Raw genomic sequence first — 17598 nt, 5'->3', positions numbered from 1 at the left:
TATTCTGGTTGATTTTTTGCAAATAATAACAATACTTAAAATTTTAAAAATTCTGGTCAGTTAAATTTCAGATAGTTTGGGCATTCACTGAGTTAGGATAAAAACAATGATCTGATTCTTGTTGCCAAGCTTGGAATTAATTAATGTGCTACAATCTCTATAAAGTAATGCTAAAATTTAGCTTAGATAAATAGCATTAAAGAAAGAAATAGTTTGAACAAAAAACAAATGATTTGAGACAAAACAATTTAAACAGTTTAAATGATTTGAAACAGAAAGCAAAACATAATACAGAGAAATAAAGATCTTCCAACTAAAAAAAAAAAAAATTTCTGTTTCGTTTTAAACATTTGTTATAAGTGCTGGAATTCTTTTGTGGTAGTTAAAAGAAAAAATGAACTATGTCTAGCCAATTAATTTTAATGAAGGAAAAATGTATTAATCTTAAAAATATTTCCTAAAACATTTTTTTTTGCTGCTTATTATGTTACTTTCTGCTTTATAGATGATGAAAATCATTGAAAATTTAATAAGAAATAATTTTCAAGGCAAGCTACATAATTTTTTTACCTAGGGATAATAAATAACTGAGCAGGTATGCAAAATTACTATCTGAAAACATGGACTTGTCCGGTATTCTTATAATCCGGTATTCTCTTTCTATTTTCTTTTGTTTGTTTTAGAGTCATAACTAACTGAAGAGACGTCAAAACAGAGATTTATGATTAGCTGAAAGTGAAAATACACCACAGGAAGCAGTTCTGCTAAGATATCTTTACAGTTCAATGTTAGAATGATGGCATTATTTTATTTCTTTTGGAGTTAATCTAAACTATTCAAAGTAATTACTAAATGCACATTTTAAACATACTATTTTTTGTAAAAAATTTAGTTTTAAAAACAGGGTTCAAACAGAGATCAGAAGAAGAGATCCAAGGAGTTCAATAGTTTAAGGACTTATCAGAAATTAAAAAACTTTGTGTAAAAGATAACTAGACAGTTTGTTTTTTTTAATTAAAAAGCAGTTATTATAAGGAACTTGCAAACATTTATAGTTTGCATATTTTTTTTACCCCTTTTGAAATAAATTTTGTCAAACTTCATCAAGAAAAATAAATAAAGTTATCACTTTTACACATAAATACAATTTCCAGTTTTAAATATTTAAATAAATCTTGTTAAAGTACAGATGTTAAAGATTAACATAAAAACCTACAAATCTTATATTTTTAAATTTGAATACATAAGAAAATCTAAGGCATTTTATACAACAACAAAAAAAATCTCAGTAAATTATTAATTAAGTTTGCTTGTAACATGTAAAATAAAAATTATTTGCTGTTATTTTTTTCTTCTAACTCTTGCAATTCAATTTTTTTTCTTTTAAAATTTTTCTTAAACTATTAGATTTTGACAGCTAAGACATATCATTTAGTTTCCCTGTTTGGACAACAAAATCATCAGCATACTTAGTAAGTTCATTTATGCAACACAATAATCTAAGTACCAATTTAGAATTCTAAGTAGTTCCAAGTACTCCTTGGAGACTTTTTTATTTCAAAGAAGTTTCTAAGGAGTATAAGGAGTCTGTATGCACCCTGTAAAAACTATGATATCTATTTTTGACTTTTTTCCATTCAGATTCTACTTTTCTCTGTTCAAAATAAAATAATAAGTTAATTTCATAACAAAACATTAGAATTTATTGGTTGAAAAAAATATGTGAATGGAACACACAATGTTATATTAATATAGCAGTTAAATCAGCTAACTAGATATTGGCTTAGTTTTCATATTTCTTGGCAATACATGTGTTCATTTTTTATTTTTGCGCACTCTGAAAGAAGTATTTCTAATTGAAACTGATATTTCTGATTTTTTTTAAATTTTTTTTAGCTTTTGAAATATTATTTATAGGTTACATTTATAATGTTTTTGTGTTGTTAAAGTTTTAACCTAACGGCAATGATGCATCCCACCCTCTGCACTTAGTGTTCCCCCTGCAGCACTAAAATTGAAATAAAATGCATATTCCTTGAAAATTTGATTATTTTACTTTAATAAATAATATTATAATATTTAAATGCAATCAATAACCATATTCACTAATACAACACTGGAGTACAGAGATTATTCTCAGGAGACAAGTTATCTTGTCTGTCGCAATGAAAGAGTTTAATGATACTATTTCTGAAAAAGGCATTTCAAAGTCTAATAATATAATTCAAGATTCCTCAAGAATATATTTATAACATATGTCTCATTAAATAATATTTTTGGTTTTAAATTGACAGTTAAAGTTATAACAAAAAGTATATTATCAGTTAACAGGTTAATAACCTAAAGCAGGGGTTTCCAACTGGCGGCTCGGGGACCGCATCTGGCCTGCGAAGCCTTTTTTTGAGGCCCGCGAACTAAAATATATTAGTTGTCATTTTTTGTGCGGACAATTTTCGTAAAAATCTATATGGGTTTAAAATACTATTGTCGTTAATAAAAACCTAATTTCTTCGTTTCTGTGAAATTTAACATACCAACAGTGCAAAAAAATCTATTTCTCGGGTTTTGCATTCAAGAAAATATTTATTCCAATACCAAAATAATCATGTATGTTGCTCTTTTTTATTTCATTTTCTTGTATTTTGGGAATATAATTCATCGTGTGTGTATCATAAATTTTCTCGAAGAAATTCTTCGAATTAACTTTTTGAAACCACTCATTTTGGACGGAAATATTTACACACACATTTATAAATTTTAAATGCAAAATTTCTATTCTCTGGTGGTTCCAGCAGACTAACCTCAATCTTCTCGTTGAACATTTTGTATGCTAATATGTACATTTTAGTACCAACCTTTCTAAATTTTTATATCTTAACAATCTGTTGCACATTCATTGTTTAATACATAGGTGCACATTAAAGTTATTGTAGCCCAAATTTTTATTATTTATTTAATATTTTTAAAAATAATATTAGTAGCAATTAAATATTTTTAAAAATCTACTTATTTTAATTTGTAATTCAATACTTTTATTTTGTACAACTTGGTAAAAATCTGACAGTAATATTTAATGTTCCTTCAAACATAAAAGAGTCCCACATAAAATTTTGATAAAGTTGAGGTCTACCAATTGATTTGTGTTTTTAAATGTGGCTTGCTTTTTTTTTGCATGGTAAATAATTTTGAAGTATATACTTTTTAAATTTCAATTTTTTATATTTATAGTAAATTTATTTAATTAAGACATTATTTAGAGTCTTTTATGTTGACTCACGTTCATTATTTTCCCATATCTATTAAAGAATGAGCCCCTGGGGAATTGATAAATACAAGGATTCATTGTACATTTTAAAATTTCTCACTCTTACAACGACTTAACTTTTCTAGACTTATATCTAATCAAAATACTTTAATATATTTGTTGCTCGAACTGGAGAATCCTAAAAGATTAGTCCCTTTGCTTTGCAAACTTTTAAGTAAATTCCATATCGGAAACAAAGTATTTTTTTAATATGGAACACTGATATTCAATATCAGTGTTTGAAACAGTGAAAAATAAAACAGTATATAACATTTTCTCCTATAATCAAATTACATTATAGTAAGTTCTTAGCACATTTTTTCTCTTGATAACTTTTACAAAAAATTTATTTATATCTCATATTTGTAAATAAATATTTGATTTATATTATTTTAAGAAATATTTTCACCCACAGAAACTTTTTTTAAAAAAATTTTTGAATTTGAAATCTATACATTTTTGAATGTTATATTAAAATTCAGGAAATTTCCAATATTTTATTGGAATGGTAAATATAAGGTTCATACACAGAAAACTACAATATTGCGATTAAAGCATAGCTTATAGCAAGCTTATTTGGCAAACAAAATAATAAAACAATACTGAAATTGCCAAAAATGAACAGCATCAGTTTAAAAACTAAATTCTTATAAAATAGTAATTATTTAAATTGGTTTGGGTTTAATAATTTATCAAATATACACATAATATATATTATAAAAAAATATAATAATTAAAAAGAAAACATAAAAGAATCTGCAATGTTGAATATTTCTATTATATTCAAGAACGATATTTATGCAGAAATACACAAAAGATATCTGTAAGATTAGATACTTAAGTTACTTTAGAAATATGGGTATATCTCATGCAGAAATCATTTATTTTGTACAAAAATTATTTGAATCACTAAAATTATTAATTCAGTTTTTATTATGTACAGGTAGAGCGGGATGTATATATTCAATTATTTTGATAAAGATGTAACACATTTCAATAGAATAATATTATGCTTTATAGTAGATATTTTTCAAACTTATGAGTAAGTTCCATATCAGAAACAATTTTTTTTTTTAAATATGGAATTATGAATACAGTAAAAGCTTTAACGAGTATAACATATTAATATAAATCTGCTATTGTATTATATATATATATATATATATATATATATATATATATATATATATATATATATATATATATATATATATATATATATAACATTTCATGATTTTTTTTTTTTTTAAATTTTTTTAATTTTTTTTTATTTATTATTATTTTTAATAAACTGTTGTTTGTTATTTTTTACTTATTATTTCCCCCCCTTTTTCGTATGTCTATTATTTTTCTTTGTTTTATTCTTCGTTATGAACTTTTATATATATATATATATATATATGTATATATATATATATATATATATATATATATATATATATATATATATATATATATATATATATATATATATATATATATATATATATATATATATATATATAGTTCAAAATGAAAATAAAACAAAGAAAAATGATAGACATATGAAAAAAAAGGGGGGGAATAATAAGTAAAAAAAATAACAGACAGTTTAAAAAAAAAAAAAAAAAGATGAAATTTTATTTAAAAAAAAAACAGAAAAAAAAGATATAATCTTTTCAAGCCCACACGATTACATCCGCAAAAAAGAATACTTTCTGATATTGTATCAATATAGCCAAATCAAAATATATTAATACAATAGTGTGAGGAGCACTCAAAAAATGTTTTTACAAAAATTACAACAAATAAAATCGAACACAATATGTAAAAATAACATGTACTAAAAAACAGAAAGTAAAATAAAAGAAAAAGAAAAAACAGTATGAAACATAGACTATAAAGCGAGTAGCAAATCAGATGTACTTACATGGACGGGAAATTTTTCAAGAATGATTTTAAAATGTTTTCGCAACATGATTGCCAGATTACAAAATATGAAAATAAAAGCGCAAATTGAGTGTAACTAGAGGGTTTTAAAGTGCCGTTCTTACTGCACTGCTGAAGTGATTTGTTATTCTGTGCATTGATTTGTTAGTTACCAAGGATGGTTCCGAAAAGGATGTGAGCAAGGTAATATTATACTGAATAATTTAAAAAAGTTGACCATAAATAGTTTTAGAAAATAGATGTTTATTTAAGAACAAATATAAAATAGAAAAGAGAAACATAAATTGCCTGTTTTGCAAATAATTTTAGTCACGGATTTGCCCAAAATGGATTTGCACATGGAAAAATTATATAAATTATCAAAGAAAAAAAATTTCAATACATAATTTTAACACGGATTTGCCCAAAATGGATTTGCACATGGAAAAATTAACAAAGAAAAAAAATTTTAGTAGATAATTTCAGCCACGGATTTGCCCGAAATGGATTTGCACATGGAAAAATTGTATAAATTAATAAAGAAATTTTTAGTAAATAATTTTACCCTCGGATTTGCATATGGAAAAATTTTATAAATTAATAAAAAAATTTCTAGTAGATAATTTTAGCCACGGATTGGCCCGAAATGGATTTGCACATGGAAAAATTATACAAATTAACAAAGAAATTATTTAGTAAATAATTTTGGCAATGGATTTACCCAAAATGGATTTGCACATGGGAAAATTATATCAATTAACAAAGAAAATGTTTAGTAAATAGTAAAACTACCAGCCCCAGTATATAATATTTCATAGCATAAAAAAAAAAATTCAATTTAAAAACGAAACAAAATTATTTCTAAGTTTTTCATTTACTTGTTATGGTTACAATTAATTGAAATGAAAACGCGAAGGCCTTGATTTGTAGAGCAAAGGAGGAAAAAAAAGACAATTATTAATGTAACAAATTTATTGAAGAAAGAAAATAATTATAATAATGACATCAATAGCACAGAGCTGTCTACATGAGGTGTTGCAGAGCAATGACTGACTAAAATAGATTATTCTACAGAAAAAAATAGACAGTTAATTAAGAATTTCGGGACTTTTCTCTTAATATGTTAGGTATCAAAAATGTACGATTACCTCTCTTATCTTCATCACTGCCCCCCCCACCACACTTTGCATTGCTGTGAGAGAATCAAGCATCTTTCAACTTTGGGAAGTTCTCTCATAAACTGTTTACTGTTACATGAACTGTTTTTCATTGTTTACTGCGATTGCAGCAGCCCCAATAATTTTCTTCATGCATATAGTTTATTTATTTTATTAATCTTCATCTAATAAATGTATAATCAAAACGAAACAGTCCACTTCATATTATGTATATACAATCAGGGGTCTGTTCAGACATTTTGTAAAAGGTCTGGTTTTTGCAAAATTGTGAAAAAAATGACTCGTAATTTGTGAATATGAAATAAGCGTTAGGTCACATTCTTTCAACCAGGGTCCTGTTTTTATGAATTAGTGCAAATAGGCATTGTGCAATTATTGCAAAACACTTTTTCAAGGAGTTTTTAAATTGTAAATAGATACAAGATTATGCTCAGCACTGTAAAATTATAATTTTAAAAAATTTAAAATTTCAAAAATAAACAGCAATCGCTGCTTCAAAATTAGAGATGTAACATACAAATATTTGGTATTTAGCCTATACTGCAGAACTTAGAATATTCATTTCGGACGAATAAAAGAAGCGGCTGCCGAAAAAAAAACTTAATTCGTTTACATCTGGCTTTCTTGTTTTCGCCACTGGGAAGGGTTTATTCAATTAACAAAACAATAATGGAGATAAACAAATTTGTGAAGGGTCTGATTAAAAGAAAAATCATTTTATGAAGGGTCGGTTTTTATGAAAAAATATTTCTTGAAGGGTCCGTTAACGGACCCAAATTTCTTCTAAACAGACCCCTGACAATGCACATAATTTTCAATTTACTAACAGGAATGAAATGGAGATTATCGGCTAGAAAGTAAAACTGAAAAAGTTTGATACTATAAAAACTCACTTAGAATCAGAAACTCTAGGACAACTGGTTCTAAGGCAATTAAACTAATCACACAATTAACTTATTATTTTAAATGTATCAACATTGGTATGGATAAAACTGAACTGAATTAGTTTCTTATACACATAATTAATTTTTTTGATAACTTTCATTAATTTAAAAATATGTTACTAGATAATACTATTTTTTAGTACATATCTTATCAAGTTTATACCTTTTTTTTCTCATTAATAAATAATTCTGATAAAAATATATATATTTTTTAAATATATCAACTTTTTAAATAATGTATAAATTTTCAAACTTAAAAAATACAAAATGCAGCAAGAATATTTCATTACACATACTTTTAATCCATAACTAATACACAGAGAGAAATTAACATGCTATTTACATAGATGTTTCTTTTTAAAAGTTAATTAATTGTGTTTCAGAAAAGTTCATTAGTTTTCTTTGTTTTATCATATTATCATTGAAAAAGTGACTGATTATTTTGAAACATTTTGAAAATATATTTTTGAAATTACAAAATATTTACAATTATGAATCTAGATATTTTTTTGTCAATAGTGATATCGCTAAATATCTTCAATGAAATTGAATATATATAGAGATGAAATATAGATTTGTTTATTAATGTTTCTTGTGTTTCGAAAAATCAATTTATATTTTTTCCCACAAAATACCTATATATAAGTATAATTCAAAATTTCTGAATTCTCTAATCTTTATATGAAAGCTGGCAGCTATGCATTTTAAAAAAATTTTTTACATCTAGAGTTATAACGAAACACACAATGACTATTAATTTACCTTCATAGATATCAGAATAGGATTTCCGTTTTTTCCATTCAGCCATTCTCTAGCTGTAAGTGATGGAGTAGATGCAGCAGTGTCAGGAACAAATCTTCTTGAAATTGTTCAGACTAATTAAATATAAGTTTTGAGTATGATATGTAAGTAAATATATAAAACTAGTTACAATATATTTTTGTTACTTAGTGTGCAAAATCAAGAAATACCATCAAGTTAAGCAACAATTACAATAAGATATTATGACAGGAATACATTGTCAGGCAGAGGTTAAAATAGTAACTAAAATCAAAAACGGAATTCTGTGTTCAAAAGTAGAACTTAAAGAGAATTTCCAAGTGTAGTTACGAAGTTAGTTGCAAACATGTTGATTACAATATCTTTTATTCCTTTGTGTTTATCACTTCCCACATGAACGAAAAAGGTAAAAATATCAAAGTTTTTTCATATGAAAAAAAAAGGAAATACTGTCTAACCTCATTAATGCGAAATGACTTAGCGTGAAATATCGCTTTACATGAAATATATGTTTGGTCCCGTGAGTCAGCAATCAATTATTACTGTATTTAACATGAAATTTTCAAGCTGTTTATCACTTTATGTGAAAGGTCACAACACAGAAAAGAAGCATGTGTCAATTATTCATTTTAAGGAATATTTCTATTATCCATGTTTGTTAGGAGTAACAGATGGGCAAATAAATAAAATAGTTAAATAAAGTTATTAAAATTTGTAAGCTTATTTTAATTTGTTTGGTACATATGCATAGTATAAATAGTACGTAATAAATTGTTTTCATAAGATATCGGATAAGATGAAAACTGGTTAACAAAAATAATTATGATAGTCCGGCCAATTTTGCATTAACAAGGTTCGGAAGGAGTTTTCGAGGAAGTAAATTCAAATTCGGAGGAGGAAATTTTTTTCGGTACCAATTTTTTAAATTATTGAATGTTTTCTTTTAAGAAACAAAAGCATCCTTAGTAGTTGATGTGATATTTTACTAAAGGTATTTCAGCACTTCTACCTTGTAAGCACTACAGCCTGTTGTACATCAACCCTTCATTTTCTTCACCTGACAATAATCGAACACTATGAATCTCCATCTGTTTTAGATCTGGCTATCTTGTGGGTAACCTTTGTTTCTTTTCACTGTTTTCCTTATTAAGTAGTTGGGGAAATTTGGTTTAGTAAAGTGATCAACCTTGTGCTAAACTCCCAAAGTTACCTTTGTACAGTATCTTCCCTCTGACCTGGATTACTCTGCCTAAGCTACCCTAAGATAACGCCTCAGTAACCCCAAAAACATTTTATAGTGAAATTAAGGCCAAGAAACACGCAAAATTTCATTGATTTTATAATATGCAATAAATTAGACAGCATATGCATATTTTTTAGATTTATGAAATTTCTTTCTTTAGATCTGTGAATTTCATGAAGAAAAAAAAATGCCCTTTCGTTAAAATCTGTAAATAAATTTTTCTATTTACTTTCATTTAAATATTTTTAGCCCCAGATCATATTATGATCTAGTTAGAGAGATAAAAATAAAATATAAAGTAATAGATAGGAACATATCAATATATCAGCCCTTCCCAATTAATATCCTGGCTACTCAAATATTAGTATAAACATCTGTAGAACTATTCTTTTCAGGAAGAAAGTTTTTCATTATATCCAAGAAAGTTGAATTTCCAGATAGTTAAAGTTCTAAACAATAACTCAATCGTTATACAGCATATTATCCACAAAATTTATTAGATTTTCAAGCTTCTTATAATTTTAAAACTGATATACTTTTATATGAATTTTATAAGGATATTGTATCATAAATAAAAATAAATACTTTACTTAATATGACTTATTAACAACTTATTTTTCTTGGCACAATCATAGAAATCGTTTCACAGAGTGGTTTGACAGCATGCAGTTTGTAGAAACAAAATATTTCACATTCAAAACACCCAGATCTCTTTTGGATATAATGCAGAGGCCATACTGAAGGAGGCCAGTCAAAAATTTATTTAAATAATGATTGCATTTTTGGATACTTCTTATGCAATATTAGAGAAAGTCTTCTGATTAATGGGGCATATTATAAGTTTTTGGAAAGCAATTTTCTTTTTAGAGCAAATGTATATGTATATATATATATATATATATATTTTAATTTTAGGGTACTTTTTTTTTTAAATTTTGAAAGTACTAATCTCACTTTTACACCTTCCACAGAATTCAACACCAGTAGACTATTCCAGTTATAAATAACTTCAAAGAGCTTAAGTTAATTTACAGCTGATATAAAAGTACAGTCTATTTAAATAGAAATCGAAACCCTCTAAATCTAGCCTTTTGTGGAAGTTGATTTACGAACTATGTTTGACGGTGCAAAAAAAAATTTTCTTTCTTTAGTCTTTTGTTATTTCAGATCTTCATATTAATTTCAAAGTTTAATGCAAATTACATCTCATTTTTTCAATTTTTTAAATACAATTGTATGTTATATGAAATTTCAGGAAAGAAACCATGTCTCAGATTAAAATTTTTATTTAATTACAAAGGATTTATTTATTTTTTTATTTCATTTTAAGAGCATTTAAGGTATGTTTTTCATGGGCATTTTATATTAGAGAATTACTTTTAGAAATAACAGAAATAATTTGGTCATTTTTCTGAACATTAAAAGGAAGTATGACACTGGATTAAAAAAAAAAATATTTGAAACAAATCATGTTAGTATCAAACCATGAAATGAGTTAAAATCAAGCTAAGAAAAATTCAAGAAATTTCTTTCAACAAAATCATAGCTCTTTATTGCCTATTATAAAATTATTATTATATATTGCCTATTATAAAATTATTATTTATAAACTGCTTACATACATTCTATACTTTCCCACCAAAAAATTGTTTACTATCTCAAGCAAAAAGGGAGTGAAAGACTATACGAGGACTTACAATAACTGAGAAATATATACCGAATCAAAGTCCTATCCAAACAAGGGCTAGGGGGAGGGCGATTTCATAACGTTAAAAACTTTGAGTGAGGACAGCAAAATAGAAAGGAGGGAAATATTGATGAAGATTTTTTTCACCTCTCTGTTTGACATGTTTCACAGGTTACGTTTTCTACAAAATTTTGAAACATTCCTTGTGGATGATTATAACCCAATGCGACAATTTAGTGTGATTGCCACAGACCTCTAATATCATACAATAAATTATTAATTTTATTAAACTTTGAATTAATACCATTATTGTAAACATTTTAAAATGAGTTTACACGTTTAAAAATTTAAAATTTTTTTAATGTTTTAGAATGAATGATTTTAAAAATTAAATGTGATTAAAAATGTATGCTAAGTTTCAAAAAACATTTTCCGGGCATGTCACTAGTGATCTTTTCAATAATTGCTGCTTTTTAATAGTGCATACATGTCTGTCAGATTCTTTATTTCTTAACTGCAAAAGATCTTCCTGAACAAGGAATGATTGCCAAAATAATTTTTTTTAAATAAGTTTTTCAGACAATTATTTGTCTACCAATAAAAAACTCTCGCCCTGCGAGATTAAGAGTGTTTTTGGAAACTCTTTTACACAGAAAAAGAAAAAAAAGCTGTAGCCTGGGTGCCTCAAACATGAAAGTTAAAATTTTAAATGCCATAAAATTTAAAAGTCCATAGAAAAACTACCTAATCTGCAGGGCGCAAATCAATAAACAAAGCACCTTGAGTAATATTTGATCCAATGATCGGATTTTCACGTTCGAGGACTCAATCTTAATGGTTTGAGTGGGTGACCTCAAATATGCTAATTAATTTGTGCAGATGATATTTTAAGTTGCGAAATCAGACACAAAAACGTACTTTCTCTGAACAAACACACCCTTTTTCTAATGAACTCGAATTATTGATCCCAAAATGAAGGGGAATATTTCTCGCTATCTGGGAAATATGATGATAAATGCTTGGATCCTTAATGTTCATTTTACTTTTTGCATATTTCTCCATATGACCAGAAATTTTTGTGCGAATTAAAAAAAATCTTGGACACAATTATAAAATCGGTTTAGACACACATAATACCATGCAAAAAATAAATTTTAGTGAGTATTTATTATTTTTTATTATTTTATTTAATAGTAAAAAAACTTTTGAATTGTAAGGTATGCAGTTATTTGCATTATTTTAAAGGGCTAAGTACAACAATTCAGTTATATCGGTCCAATGGTTTCCGAGAAATCATCTTTTGAAAACTTTGTATTGTTAAAATTCGATTTCTCAGGAATATGTAATGCAAAAATACATTCTTAAAAATGATGTAAAAAATTGTATGTCTTACTGTTAAAAATTTTTTTGATTATTATTGAATAATATAATAAAAATTAATAAATACTCACTAAGTATAATTATTTGAAAGGTCTCATCTATGGCAAAAATTGTAAACTAACAGTTGTTCTGTCCTTGTGATAACCAAAGAAAAAAATTCAGAACATTTCTTTTGTAAAGTATTTATATACCAGACTATTTTTAAAAAGAAAAATAATAATAATTTTCTTCATTTAAGTACATTAAAAGTGAATTTTATCGCAAAAAAATTACAAAATATACTATTTTTAGTTTTAAAGCTTTGTTTAGTCATATAGTTTTAACAGTATCTAGATTCTCAAATTCAGAGGTAATCTAAGAGTTATTTCCAGAACTTATAAAAACAAGTGCTGCTTAGTTCTATAGACTGAAAGATTTGTATCTTATTACCATTAAATTTATATAAAATAATGTTTCAGGGATTGTTAGGCTATTTTATTTTATTTTAATAACTACAAAGATGATGAATATATACAGTGCGCAAAAAAGTAAATGGACCACCTTGAATAACTTTTGATTTAATGATCAGTTCTAGAACTAAACTTAATGGATTTGAATTTTTGACACTTAAAATATAGGAGTAGCAGCAGTCTGGGAAATATGGCCTCAATAGTTTCGACCCTTTAATGTTAATTTTACTTTTAGCGTATTTTGCCATATCTCGAAAAATATTTAAGCAAATTGAAGAATTTTACTTATAATTATTAACTTAGTTTAGCCAAAGATAATTCCATGCAACAAATATTTTTAGTGAGTACTCACTATTTTTTATTATTTTATTTAGTAGTAAAAAAAATTGAATCGTATGGTATACAATTTTAACATTATTTTAAAGATAGATTGTATTTTTGCCTGGAAAAAAAATTGAGCAAAATTGATCGAATACTTTCTAGAAAAATTAAATTTTAAAAATAAATCTTCGTCAAAATTTGATTTTTCAGAAACTATTTGAATGATTTCGCTAAAATTTTGCATTTCGAAATTTACAACTGCATTCTTTAAAATGATCTAAAAATTTAGATATTTTACAATTCAATAGTTTTTTTGACTATTACTATTAAATAAAAAAAATAATATATGCATACTAAAAGCTATATTTTACATGGAATCTTTAAAAAAAATTTAATAATTATAAGCAAAAACTTTTCAATTCGCTTAAAAAGTTCTCAGACTGAAGGTGAAATACACAAAAGGTAAAATTAACATTAAGGGGTTTAAACTTTGGATGGGTCTCTTGACCAGACTATTGGGACTATATTTTCCAGAATACCGCTAGATCCTATATTCTAGGAGTCTGAAATTCAAAACCATCAACAAAAAAAGTATGTTCATACAGAGAAAATACATTTATGTGTGTGACTTAAAATATCGTCTGCACTAATTAATCACCCTTGAACCATTAGGATTGAGTCCTAAAAGGTGAAGATCGGATAATATTAAATCAAAAGCAGTGGTATTTTTGGCAGTGGAAAAATCAGCTAGAAAAATGAACTTAAGAGTGAATGTGGAGAAAACAAAATATATGTATTGTGGTACAATTGAAACCATCCCTAAATTGTTTGAAATAGATTCCTTTAAATTTGAATCTGTAAAAGAATTTACTTACCTAGGTTCAGAAATAAACTATCAAAACGACATTAATCCTGAAATCAGAAAAAAAAAATAATCACAGTCAATCGCTGTTTCTATGGTTTAATATCAATATTGAAATCTCACTTAAGAAAAAGAAAGACGAAGATTTTACTTTACTTTATAAGGTATTAATCAGGTCAGTTTTGACTTATGCTTCAGAGACATGGACTTTAACAAAAAGGGAAGAGAAGTTATTAGCAACCTTCCAAAGGAAGGTCCTACGAACCATCTTTGGCGCTATCCTCAATAACAACAACTGGAGAAAAAGATATAATTTTGAAATATATAAGATCCTTAATAGTGATGATATCATTAAATCTATTAAACTAAGTAGAATGAGATGGGCTGGGCATGTAATGAGAATGAGCCCAGAACGTACAGCATAAAGAGTCTTTATTGCAACCCCCTCCAATAAAAGGCCAAGAGGAAGGCCCAAAAAGAGATAGAAAGATGGTGTAGATGAGGATTTTGCCATCCTTAAAGCAAAGAACTGGAAATCAATTGCTGGGAGAAGGGCAGAATGGGAAAAGCTTCTGAGTAAGGCCCAGGCTCACAAAGAGCTGTTGTGCCAATGCTGATGCTTGATTTAATGATCCAATATTATATATACATAATTTTATTTCCTAGCGACGTTATTGAAATTTAAAATAACTTTTATGTGTGGAAAAATGAGTACTTACATCATATTTACTCCGTTAATCACAAAGCTATGGGACTAGTAAAAATAGGAGTCTTTATTACTTAAAATTGGAAAAAAATTTCTAAAATAATTCTACCAAAATAAGTGAACATGAAAATATTTAGAGTAAAGCTGTTAATTGTTTCAAAAGTTATAGAAAAATGTAGATATTTTAAGTTCAATGTGAGCTTTTGAAGCTATCTTGAATTTACAGAAGAGGTCAGAGTGGTACAAAACTTAAACTATGCTATCTAGACAGGGAGGTGTAGTTTCTGATGAATTTGTTCATGTCAATAGAACCAAAAGTTTAATAGTTAATATGATTTAATGAAGAAAAAAACAATACAAATTTAGACTGATAAATATTTAAGCATCAGACGCTGCTGTCTGGGCAAGTGAGGTAATGTTTCGTAAGTTTCCTTTATTCTAAATTGAACATGATCAAAAGAAAATAAATAAATAAAAATGTTGTTTTTAAATCTGAACCAAGTAGTTGGCGCCAGAACAGAATTTGAAGACATTCAAATAGTCAATGATGAAATAATAATTTCTCTCAAAAGACAAGAGCTTTAAAAGCTTTGTATTTTAATTTGCACTTTTCAACGCTTAGCTGTCAAGCGAAGTTATGTATTTTTTCATTTGCTTTTTTTTTTAAAGTAATATCAAAAAAGGCAAGATCCAAAAACCTAGATTTTAAAATTTAGAAGTAATAAGAAAATAAGAGAGAAAAGAAATAAGTGTGTAAAAAAATACAATTTTACGCATTTGTGTGCTTAAAATTGCTATTAAATAGGTCCTGCATATTGTTTTGTTCTGAATATGATTTTTAAAAAAAGCCAAGAATACAAAACTAAAAGTTTACGTATAAAAACTTTTAAATTACTATTTATCTAAAAAAAATTAATTAATATGCATCAGATATAAAAACAAGTAAAGGTATTGAAGTTTGAAAGTTTCATAGTTTGGAAGTTATAAGGGTTTTTATATGCAAATAGGTTTAACTAAACATATTTACTTTTTATGCACAGGTTTGGATTTAGCAATTTTTATTGTACTATGATCATTTTAAGTACTCAACGAACTTTTCCAGGGTGTGTAGTTAAACATCTCAAAAATAAGTCAAAAAAGTACTTTTTAAGCACTCAAAAAATATTTTTAAGCCCTATATACTTTCACAAAATGTGAAATAATTTTTAAAGACCTTACATGATCCAGATAAAATAACTAGTTTCTAACAAAGAACTCCAAATTGTAAAATTATTATCATCCTCATTACTTTTCCCCATATCTCATAAGGATAGATCCCATATCTTGTAAAGATAGGAACACAAATCCACAACTTTCTTCCAGTTGGCATTCTAAGTAATATAATCATGCAGTACCTGCCTATTTTACAATACCTAGACACTTTAATAGCTGCAGACATTTTAAAATAGCTGCAGCTGTTTGGAAGTTAAAAGGGTGCATTGATACTTTAACTTTACTGAGCACTATGTATATATACTGTATTAGTTTATTTCGTTATATAGAAGCTCCCCTGATTTTGATGTACTTTAATTTAGGACAAAATAAACATATGCCAAACATTTAAATGGTTTAATTATATCTGACTCTTACTAAATAAAAATTATCCATTAAAAATTATACATTTAATTAGTATTTGAATACGGACTTATAAGTTTAGAAATCTAACAAAAAGTTTTTATAATAAAAATTTAGGGTAAGTCAATTTTCAAATAAACTTTTCTTTTGAAGGTAGATATTTTTTGCAAAATAAGCTTGTTTAACTAGTAAAGTACATGATTATTATAATTTTATGTTGGAATATTTTCTTAATATTTTATTTAAAATCATATGATCGATTATCTTGACTTGAAAAACAGTAGACTGCACTTGAGAAAAAATAAATTAAAATGTAGGAAAACAGAATATGTCATACAATACAGGCTTTATAGTGAGCTAAGGAAAAATTTAAGAAAAAATAAGAAAATTTTTTTGAACAGAAGACATATGCCAGACTACTTTTAAAAAAGACAAAGGGCAAATTAAAAAACATATAATTTGGTTTTTTATATATAGAAATATATAAAAAAATAATTTATTGATTTGCAAAACAATTAATTTGATTTTCTGTGTTTTATGCTTGTTTCAAAATTGAAAGTTTTTCCTGATATTTCAGAATCAATAAAACTCAGAGTTAATGACTCATATCAAACAGGTAAAATTCAAACATATATAGCTAACAATTCAGATTATTCTCATCAAGAATCATATAACAGTATCTGTAGAGTAAATAGAAATAATCATTTTAATGTAAATTAGACATCAAATGCATATTTTTTGGTACAAATCTATTTTTAGAGTAATGATGGTTAATGTATAAATGTAATTTTTAGTAATGAAAAAAAAAATTAAAAAGAAATAGCAAATAAAATGTATGCTTTTCAACAATGCTTTTAAAATAAGAAAGGAATTATTAATAGAAAATTTGAGAAACTTCACAATAAAAAGGAAATTTTATAAGAAAAAAATAAATCCAATTCTTTAACAATTGCAGCAGGCCTTAAAGTTCATCAAAATATTATGAACAAAACAGTAATTTAAGCACAGTTGCTGGAGAAAATAATTTTAACAAAATAATTTTACAAATCATAAATGAATTCATACTTTTAAAATATGCTTAAAAATGCAGTTAATTATTATTATTTTAACTAAACTCTTTTCAGAAATTAAATAGTTATAATTCATAATTAATGAAGCTTTTTTAATGCTTCATATATCATATGACAAATATTAGGCACAGTCATTAAATGTAGGAACAGCT

General features: G+C 26.0%; 1 long non-coding RNA gene across 5 annotated transcripts in view; it reads right to left on the bottom strand.

The window, feature by feature from the left end:
- LOC147816108 (uncharacterized) overlaps positions 1–17598 on the bottom strand; it is an 85648-nt gene that overhangs the window by 31887 nt on the left and 36163 nt on the right. For 4 of the 5 annotated variants that reach the window (XR_015431766.1, XR_015431765.1, XR_015431763.1 and 1 more), the window contains exons 5-6: positions 14070–14106; positions 8097–8209 (exon numbers count right to left, since the gene is read on the bottom strand). This is a non-coding gene — a long non-coding RNA (uncharacterized LOC147816108). Of the gene's footprint in view, positions 1–8096; positions 8210–14069; positions 14107–14212; positions 16629–17598 lie in introns of those variants that run through there. The other variant, XR_015431761.1, reaches the window with a different exon arrangement.

This window comes from Parasteatoda tepidariorum, chromosome 2 (genome assembly GCF_982258835.1).
Source record: "Parasteatoda tepidariorum strain Cologne lab strain chromosome 2, Ptep-v5.0, whole genome shotgun sequence".
In the NCBI taxonomy this organism is placed as follows: domain Eukaryota; kingdom Metazoa; phylum Arthropoda; class Arachnida; order Araneae; family Theridiidae; genus Parasteatoda; species Parasteatoda tepidariorum.
Note: the sequence above shows the minus strand (reverse complement) of the source record. Positions and strands in the feature narration are given on the sequence as shown.